The sequence below is a fragment of the Zingiber officinale genome, chromosome 6B (assembly GCF_018446385.1).
Source record: "Zingiber officinale cultivar Zhangliang chromosome 6B, Zo_v1.1, whole genome shotgun sequence".
Lineage (NCBI taxonomy): Eukaryota > Viridiplantae > Streptophyta > Magnoliopsida > Zingiberales > Zingiberaceae > Zingiber > Zingiber officinale.
In genome coordinates this window covers 43,839,424-43,854,007 of record NC_055996.1, presented here as the reverse complement: position 1 = coordinate 43,854,007, position 14,584 = coordinate 43,839,424, and the positions used below count along the sequence as shown (strand labels likewise).

The window sequence follows — 14,584 nt, the reverse complement described above, 5'->3', positions numbered from 1 at the left end:
ATGGTCCTGCTCTATACACACATAGTATACTAGTATACTTTTATAGTCAAGATAAATTAGTGCCAAATTACACTACAACCATTCTAATGGTTTGTCCCAATCCATCTTGGTTGTGAACTTCTATTTATAATTTATATGGAACTGATAACATAATCTTCTGTGTGACACCACCACACACCATGTTATCTACAATATAAATTAAATGGATAACTACATTTAACTAAATGTAGACATTTGACCAATGCGATTCTCATTTCAAAATAAATATTTATACAAAAGCTAGGTTTTTAGTATACATTCTAACAATCTCCCACTTATAATAAAAGACTATGGTGACATATATGTTGCCATACATCTAATCCCCATCCCCTCAACATGGCCATCAAAAGCTCTCGCCGGAAGAGCCTTAGTGAAAGGATCTTGTTCGGTGCTACTCGGAATTCCGTTATGTTCCCTTGTACAAAATTTTATACAAGTACATAACTTTTCCTAGCAACCCATGTGTTCTTCAAAAGTTAAACTTGGATTGAAAACAAAACTTAAAATTATTTATCCAAGTTCAACTCATGTGTTCTTCAGAAGTTAAACCATATTACAGAAGTTGATTAAATATCTATTTCAAGGATTGGCTTCTAGGTCATTGGCGAGGCACTCGACCTTCTTGGTTATGGGATCATCCACCACTTCCTAAACAAAGCATTTCAAAGAAATTGAATATTTAAACTCCTTATAGTAAACCCTAGGTTTAACTACAGAGAACTCAATTGAAGCAAAAAATCGATAGCCTCTTGTGTTGGTATTTCAGGATCCATACAAAGAAAAACTAAACTAGTTTCACCGTGGAATAAATTAACTAGTTATACCTTTCTTTGTATCTTAAAGACCTCTTGGTCTTCTGTTGTATTTCTCTCCTCCTCTTGGACGTCGTGTGTGCGACGATCTACCAAGACAACACCATCAGAACCACTTCTATAGCTCCAAGACTTTCGGCCACCAAGGGATGCTAGAATAGGGAGCCTCCTTTGTGGATAGCTAAAAAAGGAAATATTTTAAAATTAAAATTTCTCTTTTAAATCCCTTTGTGGATGGCTATAAAAGGAAAGTTTTAAAATTAAAATCTCTTTTTTAAAAAACTGTAGATGACTACAAAAAAGTAAAGATTTTAAAATTAAAATCCCTCTTTTAATTACTTGTGGATGGCTATAAAAGGAAAGTTTTAAAAATTAAAATATCTCTTTTAAATCCCTTAAAGGATGGCTATAAAAGGAAGGATTTTTACAATTAAAATCTCTTTTTTAAATCCCTTGGAGGATGACTATAAAAGGAAAGATTTTAAAATTAAAACTCCCTTTTAATTCCCTTGTGGATGGCTATAAAAGGAAAGTTTTAAAAATTAAAATCTCTCTTTTAAATCATTGTAGATGATTACAAAAAGGAAAGATTTTAAAATCAAAACTCTCTTTTAATTCCTTGTGGTTGGCTCCTTGCTTGGGCACCAAGCAAGGCTTGGTCGGCCACCCCTTCGGCTCCAACCAAAGCTTGGCCGGCACCTTGCTTGGGCACCAAGCAAGGATGCGGCCGACCCATTACTTGGGTAAGAAGTGGGGCTTGGGTGGATGAGAGGCTTTATACAAAGAGGCTACAACAGGAACCTAGAGGAGGAATTGGTTATGGTCTCCCGATGAGCTTGAGTTTCCTGTGTTTGACCCGAACACCCAACTCAAGTTCATCAATAATAACTCATACCACTAAAGAGTTATTATTGAACTACCACACCAATCTCATATTACATTATGGGCTCTCTATCATGAGTGCATTAATCTCCCTGTGTTTAAGATATCGAATGTCCATTAATTAAATGACTTACTGACAACTCACTTAATTAATATCTATCTCCAAGAGTAGTACCACTCAACCTCATTGTCATGTCGGAACTAAGTCCACCTGCAGGGTTTACATGACAATTCTTATGAGCTCCTCAAGGAGACATTATCAACCTAGATAACTAGGACACAATTTCCTTCTATAATCAACAACACACCATATAAATAATCACTACAACAAAAATGTTAAAAGACAACACCCCTACGACAATGATTTTAAGAGAAGCATTGCGTATTTGCTCAAAGACAACGGTTTTTGCCAAAACCGTTGTCTTTGAACTCCCATTAAATATAAAAGACAACGGTTTTGGGAAAACTGTTGTCATTAAGCGATTTCTTTTTGAAATTAACAACACTTTTTACAATGGTTTTCTAAATCTGTTGTCTTTAAGCGTTTTTTTAGCGGCTACGACAATCGTTTTGAAAAAATCGTTGTAATCGACTTTGGTCATTTTCCCCCTCGCTGTTTTGCTTTCCCTCTCGCTGTTTTGCTTTCCCTCACTATTTTCTTTTTGGCGCCATGTTTTCCCCTTTGCGTTCCCGAACCTAAGCCATTTTTCTTTCCCTCTCCTCATACAATCTCTTCACGTCTCCGCTGGATCTTCCTCCACGACGGTGTGCTCCTCTCGTTTCCTAGTGAGCAGGTTTCTGAGTTCGATGAGACCCTTTGACCTTCCACTACTGCTTCTTTCGATCGTGGAGCCTTGTGATCGGACGGGGTGGATGGGATCGCAAAGGTGGCATCGTACTCCGTCGATTCATTCCTCCAACTCCTCCTCCCTTCTCTCTTTCTTGATTTTGGCTTTTTTAACTCCTTACTTTTTCATGTTTATCGTCGAAATCTGAAGACTTAGTGGAGACTTAGCAGCTAAGGCTTGTTGGAGACAACAACCCTCGACCAAGTCCTCACGCTGAGGTTGGAGCCACCCCATCTGTTTGCTTTTATGTCTTGCTTTTGTTGGTTATCGTGGAGTTGCATTATGGAGGTGATGGTCGAGTTGGATCTTTTTGCTAGGCTTTTTGAATCGACCATTTTGTTTTGGTTTCCAATATGGTGATTTTATGAGAGAAAGCTAGGGGTTTTGTTTGATTTTGAGGTGGTGTTGTGGTTCTTACTGTGGATTTTAGGTCTGGCGGCTTGTTAGGCCAGCAGAAAGAGTTGATGATTGTTTTTCTTTGCATTGTTTCTTTCGCTTTGCAAGTAAGGTTTCAGTTTCCATTTGTTAGTCAAAGTTTTTCTTTTCTCTTTTGTAATTTTAATATATTCTGGATTTTTTTATAATACTCTTCCTCTTTTAGTAACAAGTAGCGTGGAGATTGATTAGGAGAGGAAGAGTTAGGTTCCTTTTATTTTATTTTTTAAGTTATTACAAGTGGAAAAAAGTATTGTATATGCGAGTTGTTAATATATTCTGGATTTTTTTATAATACTCTTCCTCTTTTAGTAACGAGTAGCATGGAGATCGATTAGGAGAGGAAGAGTTAGGTTCCTTTTATTTTGTTTTTTAGGTTTTTACAGGTGGAAAAAAAGTATTGTATATGCGAGTTTTTAACAATGCAAAGAACATTCCTCTGGTGACGAATGGTGTAGCTTTGTTGTTTTAAATTTTTTCCTCTTCAGTTGCTCTATTTATGCATTGATTATTTGTTTTGTGCATAGTTATCATTAGATTTTGACTGTCATCGATCCTTATGTGGAGATGGTTTATTTGTTCGATTCATTTAATCATCGCAATCGTTATGAGGACTGGAAATATGTAGTGGATATGTGAGTATATATTTATTTTTTAATTAAGCATTTAATTTAATTTATTACTCATATGTCAACTCTTGTTGTACAAAGGAGCTTGAAATTGTTCAATTCGAACAAGCAAAGGAAAGGGAAAAAGAAGCCTATGTGGGAAGTCGTAAAAGTTTGTATATTATATATACACACATATGTTTACGTGTGATTAATTTAAAAATATTTAACTATGCATTATTCATTGATAATTTTTTGTTAACATAGGGTCCTCGACAACCTGATGCTAAACAATGTAAGTTTTATGTGATAAAATTTATGAGAGAAATTATTGAAGGAAATGTTACCGGCGATAAGGATTCACTTAGCTCAATGGTAATATTTAACATATTCTCAATTTTCTCAAATAATTTATTTTATTTGACTTTGCTTCTTCATTACTGATTTTTTTTACTAATATAATTTGGGTTTGTTAATAGTTCATGAAAATAATTTACTCCAATGAAGAAATTGACTAAGTGCGATTCGAATGGGCGGATTGCATACTAGACTATATTCATTACTAGGTATAAATTACTAGACTTCAAAAGATGGTTGAGCACTTTGTTTGTGACTCCATGACTTATTGATTATGATTCCTTAGTGCCAATAATTTATTTGTTCATAGCTAGCTATCTCCTTTGCTCAATACTTCATTCTTGCATTTCTACCATGAGCAAAATTTGCTGACATTTCCCTTATTTATTGCCTCTCTTTGTTCTCATCTTTTACTTTGATATGTCAATACCTAATATACATCCATGTGTTATCTTGCTGATTAAACATTTTGTGAATTTAGTTATAGGTAAAGTCGTGGTGTCCTTATAATTTTGTTTGGCAACCATGTGTTATCTATGGTCAGGACTTCTACTTCCTTTTCCTAAAAAATGGGTGCCAAACATGCGTCGAACAGTGTTTCTTAGTATGTTTCTTTGTGGTCCAAAATTAATAATGGTTGGGTTGTGTGAGTAGCTTATTTAGTTGTTTCTGAATTATGCAAGGTCTGACAATGTGGAAGTTATCTCTTTGTGAATTGTTAGATGATGACCTTTTGTATTTTATGAGTTGCTCTACAAATTTCTTGTTTGTTCTCTCCTTATGGTTTTCATCTATATGCCATAACTCAATCTTGTTTTTCCTCCTATCTCACAATCTCCATGTATACATCTTTAACATTTTACCTAGCATTTTTCTACCTAAATTCTGTACCTGTGTTTGTTTTATTTGCTAGTTAAATTTCCTTGTCTAATCCTATAATTTATAATTTTTTTTACAATTGCATTTAAATTTTTATTATGTTGAACTACATTCTTTGTTGATGACTCCTTGAGCATAATACTACTGTGGCAGAAGTACATTGGAAATTCATTGTTGATGACAAATTTTTATTTCCTACTTCCATCTTGTTGGACCTTGTAAGTATCATCGCAAATGACAATTATGATGCTTCATCAAGCTCAACTATGTTAATCTATATGCATGTTAGTGATTTCTTGAGAATGAAATGAAGAGCTTGTAAAGGCATTTCGTGTATGATCCATAGTATATTGATATAGAAAACATTTATATACTGCAGTTTGATTTCTTAATAGTTCGCTCTATACACTGCATGTTAGATTCGTCAAACGAGTGACAAGGAGGTATAATTCTCAAGGAAGAAAAGATCATTCCTTCTTTTGTGTTGAGTATAATGGAATTTTGTCCTGCGTGAATGGATGTTGTCGACTATTTCATGATACACACTTATTTGTATCATTTTGTTTGACTTGTGTAGCATGAAACAACACCTAATATCTGTTCTATCTTGTATTGCTTATTTTCCAGGAATTCGTGTTGTCATGTAGACTATAATTTGGAATTCTGGAATTTGATAAGTTTTGTTAAATTTTTCTCTAGCAGGTCGGGCAATTCGTGAGGCTTGAGTTTTCTTGATGCAAGAAGTGAGCTTTGTTAGGTTGTAGCTTGCCTTGCTAATTTGTAAATTAAAAGTCATATGGAGAACAGCAAATGGAAAACATGTGATTTAATGTATGTGGAGAACAGTAATGGAAAACATGTGTATTTTGATGAGTAACAACTCATTTTGTATATTTTTGTATATATGTGGCTACAAGATGAATTATATATGGATGTTTAGTTTGGATTTAATGAAGTAAATATTTAGTTTTGTATTAGTGGTTTGCTTATATTAAAATAAGATTGGATGTTTGCACTACAACAAAAACTGCAAACGACAACACCCCTACGACAACGGTTTTAAGAGAAAACGTTGTGTATTTGCTCAAAGACAACGGTTTTTGCCAAAACCGTTGTCTTTGTGCTCCCCATTAAATATAAAAGACAACGGTTTTGGCAAAACTGTTGTCATTAAGCGATTTTTTTTAAAACGACAACACTTTTTACAACGGTTTTATAAACCGTTGTCTTTATCCGCGTTTTTAGCGGCTACGACAACAGTTTTGAAAAACCGTTGTAATTGAATTTGGTCATTTTCCCCCCTCGCTGTTTTCCTTTCCCTCGCTGTTTTCTTTTCGACGCCGTGTTTTTCCTTCGTGCTCTCGAACCTAAGGCAATTTTCTTTCCCTCTCCTCATATAATCTCTTCAAGCCTCCGCTGGATCTGCCTCCACGACGGTGTGCTCCTCTCGTTTCTTAGTGAGCGGGTTTCTGAGTTCGACAAGGCCCTCTAACCTTCCACTACTGCTTCTTTCACTCATGGAACCTTTTGATCGGACGAGGTGTATTTCTTCGCCAAAGGTGGCACTCCTACTCCGTCGATTCATAACTTAGGTCTTGTCTTCATTGGATTTGTGCTAGAGCCATAGTCAAGGTAGATTTATAACCTAGGTCTTGTCTTCATTCATAAATTTTGTCTCAAAAAACGAAACCTACTTTTGATTCCACTATGCTTATATTTGCAAGCGCAACATTCTCTTTTCTTCTTCTTTTTACCTTTTGATTTGTTTCATCATGCCCTTTACCTGCTCATATGTCAAAGTTTGTGGTGTTTGATCTCTGAAGGTGTCAGTTTTAAGCATCGATTTCTGTTTATTATTCACTTTTATTGGTCGAAATAGTGTGCTCGGATAGGTTTTCTAGGTCTTGCACGGCTCGCCACTTTTATTGGAATAGTGGACACAGTCGTATCTGTGCTAACTGAGAGGTTGACTTATTGTTGTATTCTTGCAACTCCAGTGATGGCAAGCTAGAGATAGTGGTACCATCATTTGTCCATTACCTCGAAGTATTGGAGGGTTCTGATGGTGATAAAATGCCAAGTATCTCTTTAATGTTATTTCTGTTATCTAGTCATTTATCTATAAATTTCAATATCTTGTTGGTATCTCCTTTGCATGCTTTTTGTAGTTACTCAACACATAATAGCATATAGTTTCCATTGATGTGAAAATTCCAAATTCATCAGGATGGCCTGCTTTTCACCAATCGATAGTCCATTCCAGCCCTCTCTTATATGATATAGACAAGGATGGTACAAGAGAAATAGCGTTAGCTACCTATGATGGAGTTGTAAATTTTTTTAGGTAAGTAGCTTCAACAATTGTTTGGTGGATTGCTGCACGTTGACATAAATCTGATGGCTATAATAGGGTCTCTGGCTATCTGATGATGGATAAACTAGAAGTACCTCGTAGAAAGGTTCGTAAAAATTGGTATGCTGGCTTGGATCCAGATCCAGTGGATCGTTCACATCCAGATGTCCTTGATGATTCAATTTCCAAGGAGGCTTCTGCTAAGAACTCAATATCTCGTATATGATCACAACCCAACTACAATCACCTTTGCTTTTATTTCTATTCCTGAGGATGTTGGCCAATTATCCATATTATAATTGTGCAGATTGTTGTTGTTCATGAACTTTTTGCATTTGCATTTTTATACATATTTAAATGTGAAACACTGTGTTTTGCATTAGGAAAATTCTGTTGCTTTTTATCCAGATATAAATGGGAGTATGAATGGGTCAAATAATTATGATTCTACAAACATTGTGAACAACCTCTCAATGAATACATCTAAGGTTGAGGACAGAGGAAAACTTGATTTTGCCCAAACTAGTCAATACAATGGAGTGTCAAGCAATCTTAATGACACAATCAAAAGGGACGCTTCATTGGAAAATGGTATAGAGGAAAATCAAACACAAACGTAAAGAAGGCTTCTTGAAGAAATTGATAATCAAGGGGCCCACGATGGACATTCGAAAGACCATAACACTGGTCATGGAGTGCAAGGAGCAACTGTGGAAAATGACCAAGAACTGGAAGAAGAAGCTGATTCATCTTTTGATTTGTTTAGAGATACAGATGAGTTAGCTGATGAGTATAATTATGACTATGATGATTATATTGATAAATCAATGTGGGGGGATGAAAATTGGACAGAAGAGAGCCATGAGACAGCAGAAGATTATGTTAGCACAGATTCACATATACTTTGCACTCCAGTAAGTTCCATTGGAGTTGATCATATAGAAAAAGGAAAAAAATCAGGGAATTTAATTCCTAAAAGCTTGACCCACATTTTTAATATTCTATGAAGGTAATTGCTGACATAGATAATGATGGGTGTGGTTGTTTAATACTTCTTTGACCGCGAGTAAGAATTTTTACTTTATACATTTGTGGTATTTTTACATGAAAAATTACCTATAATGATACGAAAACTATTTCTGGTACTTTCTTTTGGATGTAATTATTCTGTGGAAAAGTTTGTGGTAAGCAACTTCTCTGCTTTTTGTTTGAAAAGTTTTCTTGTACAATGATGTAACGCCCCGCCCCTCCTGCTAAGGCGACGGGGGTTACTTACCATACTTAACAACTTAATAACTTATTACAATGGAAGTCTTACTTGTAAATTTTTGAAACATAGAGTCCATATGTCATACTTAACATTATTTCAAGACATATAGAGTAACATGATAAAATGTCATGGAGATATAACGTAGTAATATAAACTAGGCATAATTCCTATTAAATAAAAGCAGGTTTTTTTTTCTTCTTTAGCCAGTCACTGCCACACACATCCTGCTAGGCCCTCCTGCTGCTCTCCTAGTTCATTCATCCTTTGCCCTTATCTGTGGTACAAGAAAGTAAGCTGTGAGCACTCATGGCTCAGTAAGTTCCTTTCCTACTCACAAAAACCGTATAGCATGTCGACAATCATAAAGCATACATCATAGCATAAGGTATCATGGCATAACATACATGATCATCATACATGTCATAAGCATCATCATAGATATCATGGCATAATCATGGCATAAACACAAGGTAGCATGGCATATCATAAACATGATCATCATAATTATCATGGCATATTCCTAAGGTATATGCAGGGTGAACTCTTAAACATACATCATGAAACATGTGCATCATGTCTTTTTAAAACGTATAGCATAGATACTTAAACATAATCTCAACATAAGAGGGGATCCCGGCTTATACCACGTACATAACTGCGCGCGTCCTAGTAGGTCCAAGGTAGCAAGTCTTGAACCCTACAAGGCATACATATACTAGGCCCGTTTCTTAGTCCATCGACCTAGGGGCACTTAGGAGCCCATCCCTAACGAGCCCCGTTTCTTAGTCCATCGACCCCGGGGCGCTTATGGAGCCCACCCTTGGTACAAGCCTTAAAAGTAAAATAGCATGTCATATCTACATAGTCCATATCACTCATGTCATATTCATGTCATGAAGAGTGCTCTTGATCCCACTTATAGGGAAGCAACTCTTTTAGGCATAGCTTAAAGCATGTATATTTGAGTACACAGCATATCATGATTTTGAGCACACAGCATATCATGAACACATGCATAATTAAGCATACAACCTATCATGAGTTTAAGCACGCAGCATATCATGAATTTGAGCACATAGCATATCATGAGTTTAGGCACATAGTATATCATGAATTTGAGCACACAGCATATCATGAAGTTAAGCACATAGCATATCATGAAATTGAGCACACAGCATATCATGAAAATAAGCCCATAGCATATCATGAAATTTAGCACACAACATATCATGAAAGTAAGCACATAGCATATCATGAAATTTAGCACACAGCATATCATGATCTTAAGTACATAGCATATCATGAAATTTAGCACACAGCATATCATGAAAGTAAGCACATAACATATCATGAAATTTAGCACACAGCATATCATGATCTTAAGTACATAGCATATCATGAAACTGGACCTAACATACATAAATCAACATCACAACATGTCATACTCTTAACATATCATAAAGCATTGCATGTGAAGTTCATGGGAGAACCTAATTAAGTCTCTAACCCTAGTAACAAGGGGTGGCCGAAACATGTAGAGATGGCTTGGGTTATCAAGCAACAAAAAAAAAACATGTGAACCCTAAACATTTATCATTTCTTAGAACATAAGGAACATCTTAAGCATGTTAGGTATAGGTTCCAAGCTTTCTAGGTTCCTTTTCATAACATGGCCGAAACCCATTAAGCCTTTATTTTGGGTTATAAACATCATACAAGCATGAAAAAAAAACCTAGCAATTGTCACATCATATTTCATAAGAAACAACTAGAGCATGTTTGATTTAGGTTCTAAGTTCTCTAAGCCTTTAACCCCAACATGGCCGAAACCCTAGCAACATGTTTCTAGGTTACAAGTAACATGAAAATGTTGAACTTCATACCAATATCCCAATACATATCATGAGAAGCACCATAAGTACTTTTAGTCTAATTTTCAAGCTTCTCAAGCTTTTTAACCTAATGTGGCCGAATCTTGTTAAGCATGGGAATTAGGTTTCTAGTGGCATAATAGCATGAAGACCATAAGAATTTTCCTAGCATTCATTTCAAAGAATAACATGGACCACTTAGTTTAGAATTTGAGCATCCTAGGTCAAAGAAACAAGTGTGGCCGAAAGTTGTAGAACAAGAATTCAAGTTTCAAACAACATAAGAACATTAGTTTACTTCATATCTTTTCATCAAGAAGATCCTAAGTATCTTAAGCTTGATTTAAACTTTCCAAGGGTTCAAGTCTCAACATGGCCGAATCATCATATGCATAAAAAAATATAGTTCAACTTAACCTAAGAGCATGACATGTCATATTAGCTTCATATCTCGTCTTATGAAAATCATAGCATGCTAAATTTTAGGTTTAAAATCCCTTCTAGGCCCTCAACTCTATCATAGCCGAAATTTCATGAAGATGGAATCAAGTTTAAATGAACATACAAGTGGGAAAAAACATTAACAACACCATGTACCACAAGGTACATATCATAAGGACAAGAGAGCATGCTTTGGTTTAGGTCTAGAGTTCTTCTAGTTCTTTTGTTCTTTCTTGGCCGAAAGTCTAAGCCCATAAACTTATGTTCTAACCAAATATTCTAGCATGAAAATATTAGTTTAACCCCCTTACCATCGGATACATATCATAGGAAACATCATGAACATACCTAGTTGGTTTTCAAGTTCTTAAAACCTTTTTTTTTTTTTTTTTTTTGGCCGAAACCCTCATGAAACAAGCATAGGTTTTTCTAGCAATATATTTACATGACAATCATATAACTATTGTACCACAGGTGAGGGGAACTTACATCATTTCGCTTGTGGTTTTTCTTAAGGAGAAGAATATCCTAGGAGCTAAGAAATGAAGGAGCTTCCTCTTCTTGTGTCTCCTTTGGTTTCCTTTGCTTGGAAGGGCTAGAACTTGAAGATCCCTTCTCGAAAATTAGTTTTCTTGGAGAAGAAACTTGACTTAGTGTTCGGATCAAGGAGAGGGAAGACCTCTTAGTCTCGGTGAAGAAGAGAAAAGGAGGAAGGAGGAGGAAGAAGGAGAAAATGAGAGATTTATTTTCTCATTTTTCTATTTATTCACCATGAGGGGAATTTATGCCTTCATTTATTCCCTTTCTTAACTCTCCCATGTCTCTTCCCTTGGTTCTCACGAGAATGAGAAGAGGGAGAAGTGAGGAAGACAACTTGCCTTCTTCTTGTTCCTTCTCTTAACCAAGAGGAAGGAGAGGTAAGCAAATTTGGTTTTCTCTTGCTTCTTGCTTTATTTTCTTTTTCTCTCCTTTAACTAAAATTTTATCTCTTCCTATCCATATGTTACTCTCTATCCTAGTGGTGATCATGCCATAAATCTTTCTCCATTGTTTGTGGGAGGTTCAAGGTTCAATCCTTGACCTTCTCCTCTTACCATATTATTATATCATTTTTTTTTATTTCTAAGTTCTAGTGGAAATAATTTCTCATGTACTCATAAAAATTCGTGGGTGTTACAGATGATATCATCTTCCTAGACATTTTGTTTCTTGAAATGAAAATTGGTGCCAAAGTCATAGACTAATTGGATACTTTCTACATCTGACATATGATATATTAATCTTATGTAGGTTACAATGTTACAATAACAACTCAATATTGATGGAAGTTTATTACAGGAAGAATCAACATACTTTTTTACACTTCTTTTCCTGTAATTTTCAGAAATTTAATGGTTGTATGGGAACCGTGTGTAATTATTCTTACCGATCTTAGTCTTAGGTCATGATTCTCACAATGTTGGCTTGTCTAATTGATTCTTCATCTGCCCAAACTATGGTTGTATTCAACTGAGATACTACTATCATTTTGTTCTTGTATATTTAATGCATTTGTACTGTTTTTTTTTTGTGAATGTCATATATATCAAAGGTTGTTTGTGCATTCAATTCTTTCTTATTACAGTTGATAAGTTGGCAGGTATTATGATAATCCAGAGCATTCAGTTGAGTTAGGGGGTATCAACATTGAAAAATATGTAGCAAGTGGGATTGTAGTTTTCAACCTTGATACAAAGCAAGTCAAATGGATTCAAGATCTTGATTTAAGTGTCGATTCGGGGAATTTCCGTGCAGATGTTTATTCTTCTCCTACTGTGGTTGACTTGGATGGTGATGGAAAATTGGACATTCTTGTTGGCACTTCCTATGGCTTGTTTTATATTTTGGATCATCATGGTAATTTTTTTTGGTTTCATTTTATAGTTGTAATTATTATCTTTGGTAAGTCAATGTGTTCTTTGTAATGTTATTAACTGCAACATCTTCATGTTTATATACTGCAATTTACCCAATATATATTGGAGGAATTGCATCTTTACTATTGTGGTAAATTTTATAGTTTGAGTAGGATTTTCTGTTAGAACTTGTAGAAATTTAGAATACAAACTGAAACCTCTCTGAATAGAAGCCAGTGAATTATTTAGCAGAAATAGGAATTTGACATGAGATCAAATTTTGTGGTTGTGTATCCTAAGGGTGGATTTAGTTTAGTTGCTGACATTAGAGTTTGTGGTATATGTTTGGGAATTAGGGTCCTCACCAAGTTTCACTAATCTTGAACTGAAATGGACTAGGTCTAATGGCAAACTCATGCCTTTATTTACTTAAGACTTTCCTATATGTGACACTTATGTGACATTAATATCTCTTGTATTTCATTTTCAAAAAGAGAAGAAAATGTAAATTTAAAGGATATTATTAACATGTCTCTTGCTCTTTCTCTATCTCAAATATGCAATTATGTAATCTTAAATTATCAGAACCGAGCACAAAGCTTCGATTTCTTGATTTTATTTTTGAAAGCAATTTCGTGTAGGCCAAGTGAGAAACAAATTTTCTCTTGAGATGGCTGAGATTCAAGCACCAGCTGTGGCAGCTGATATTAATGATGATGGCAAAATTGAAATAGTGACAGTTGACACTCATGGAAATGTTGCAGCATGAACTGCACAAGGAGAAGAAATTTGGGAAGTGCATCTTAAGAGTCTAATACCACAGGTAAGTTTATTTCATTTTTATCTGGATGCTATTTAAACTCGATTCATTTCTTCTTAAGGTGATCTTACCTGTACTTGTGCATATTTATGCTGGATTTGATTGTATATACTCCATGTAGGATAAATAGTATTTTTTTAAATATTTTGATTTGAACAAATAATTTCAAATCCGATGGAACTTATATAGAGAATCATAGTGTTATAATACTAAATGTCATTTTGTTCATGTGGCATGAATATGACTTGGATTGCCATTTTTCTCTCTCCACTAATACTGAGATATGCATTTCACAGTGTTCTGTATGATAATATTAAAATATTATTGTTCATAGAGATTTATAGCAAGCATGTTTTACCAAATGAAATACCTTTCACTAAACAAGCATGTTCTGAGGCAGATGTGAAACCTTGATTTATTACCCTATGAGCTTGCCCTATGCATGTTAGTGATTGCTTGAGAATGAAATGAAGAGCTTGTAAAGGCATTTCATGTATGATCCATAGTATATTGATATAGAAAACATCTATAAACTGTAGTTTGATTTCTTAATAGTTCGCTCTATATACTGCATGTTAGATTCGTCAAACGAGTGACAAGGAGGTATAATTCTCAAGGAAGAAAAGATCATTCCTTCTTTTGTGTTGAGTATAATGGAATTTTGTCTCGCGTGAATGGATGTTGCCGATTGTTTCTTGATAAACACTGATTTGTATCGTTTTGTTTTACTTGTGTAGCATGAAACAATGCCTAATATCTGTTCTATCTTCTATTGCTTGTTTTCCAGAAATTCTGAAATTTGATATGGAATTCCAGAAATTCCAGAAATTCGTGTTGTCATGCAGACTATAATATGGAATTCTGAAATTTGATAAGTTTTGTTAAATTTTTCTCTTGCAGGTCAGGCAATTCGTGAGGCTTGAGTTTTTTTTATGCATGAAGTGAGCTTTGTTAGGATGTAGCTTGCCTTGCTAATTTGTAAATTAAAAGCCATATGGAGAACAACAAATGGAAAACATGTGATTTAATGTATATGGAGAACAGTAATGGAAAACATGTGTATTTTGATGAGTA

General features: G+C 34.9%; 1 pseudogene; it reads left to right on the top strand.

Annotated features, from left to right (window-relative positions):
- Positions 1-2,863: 2,863 nt before the first annotated feature.
- Positions 2,864-13,640, top strand: LOC121990944 (annotated as a pseudogene).
- The last annotated feature ends 944 nt before the right edge of the window (positions 13,641-14,584 follow it).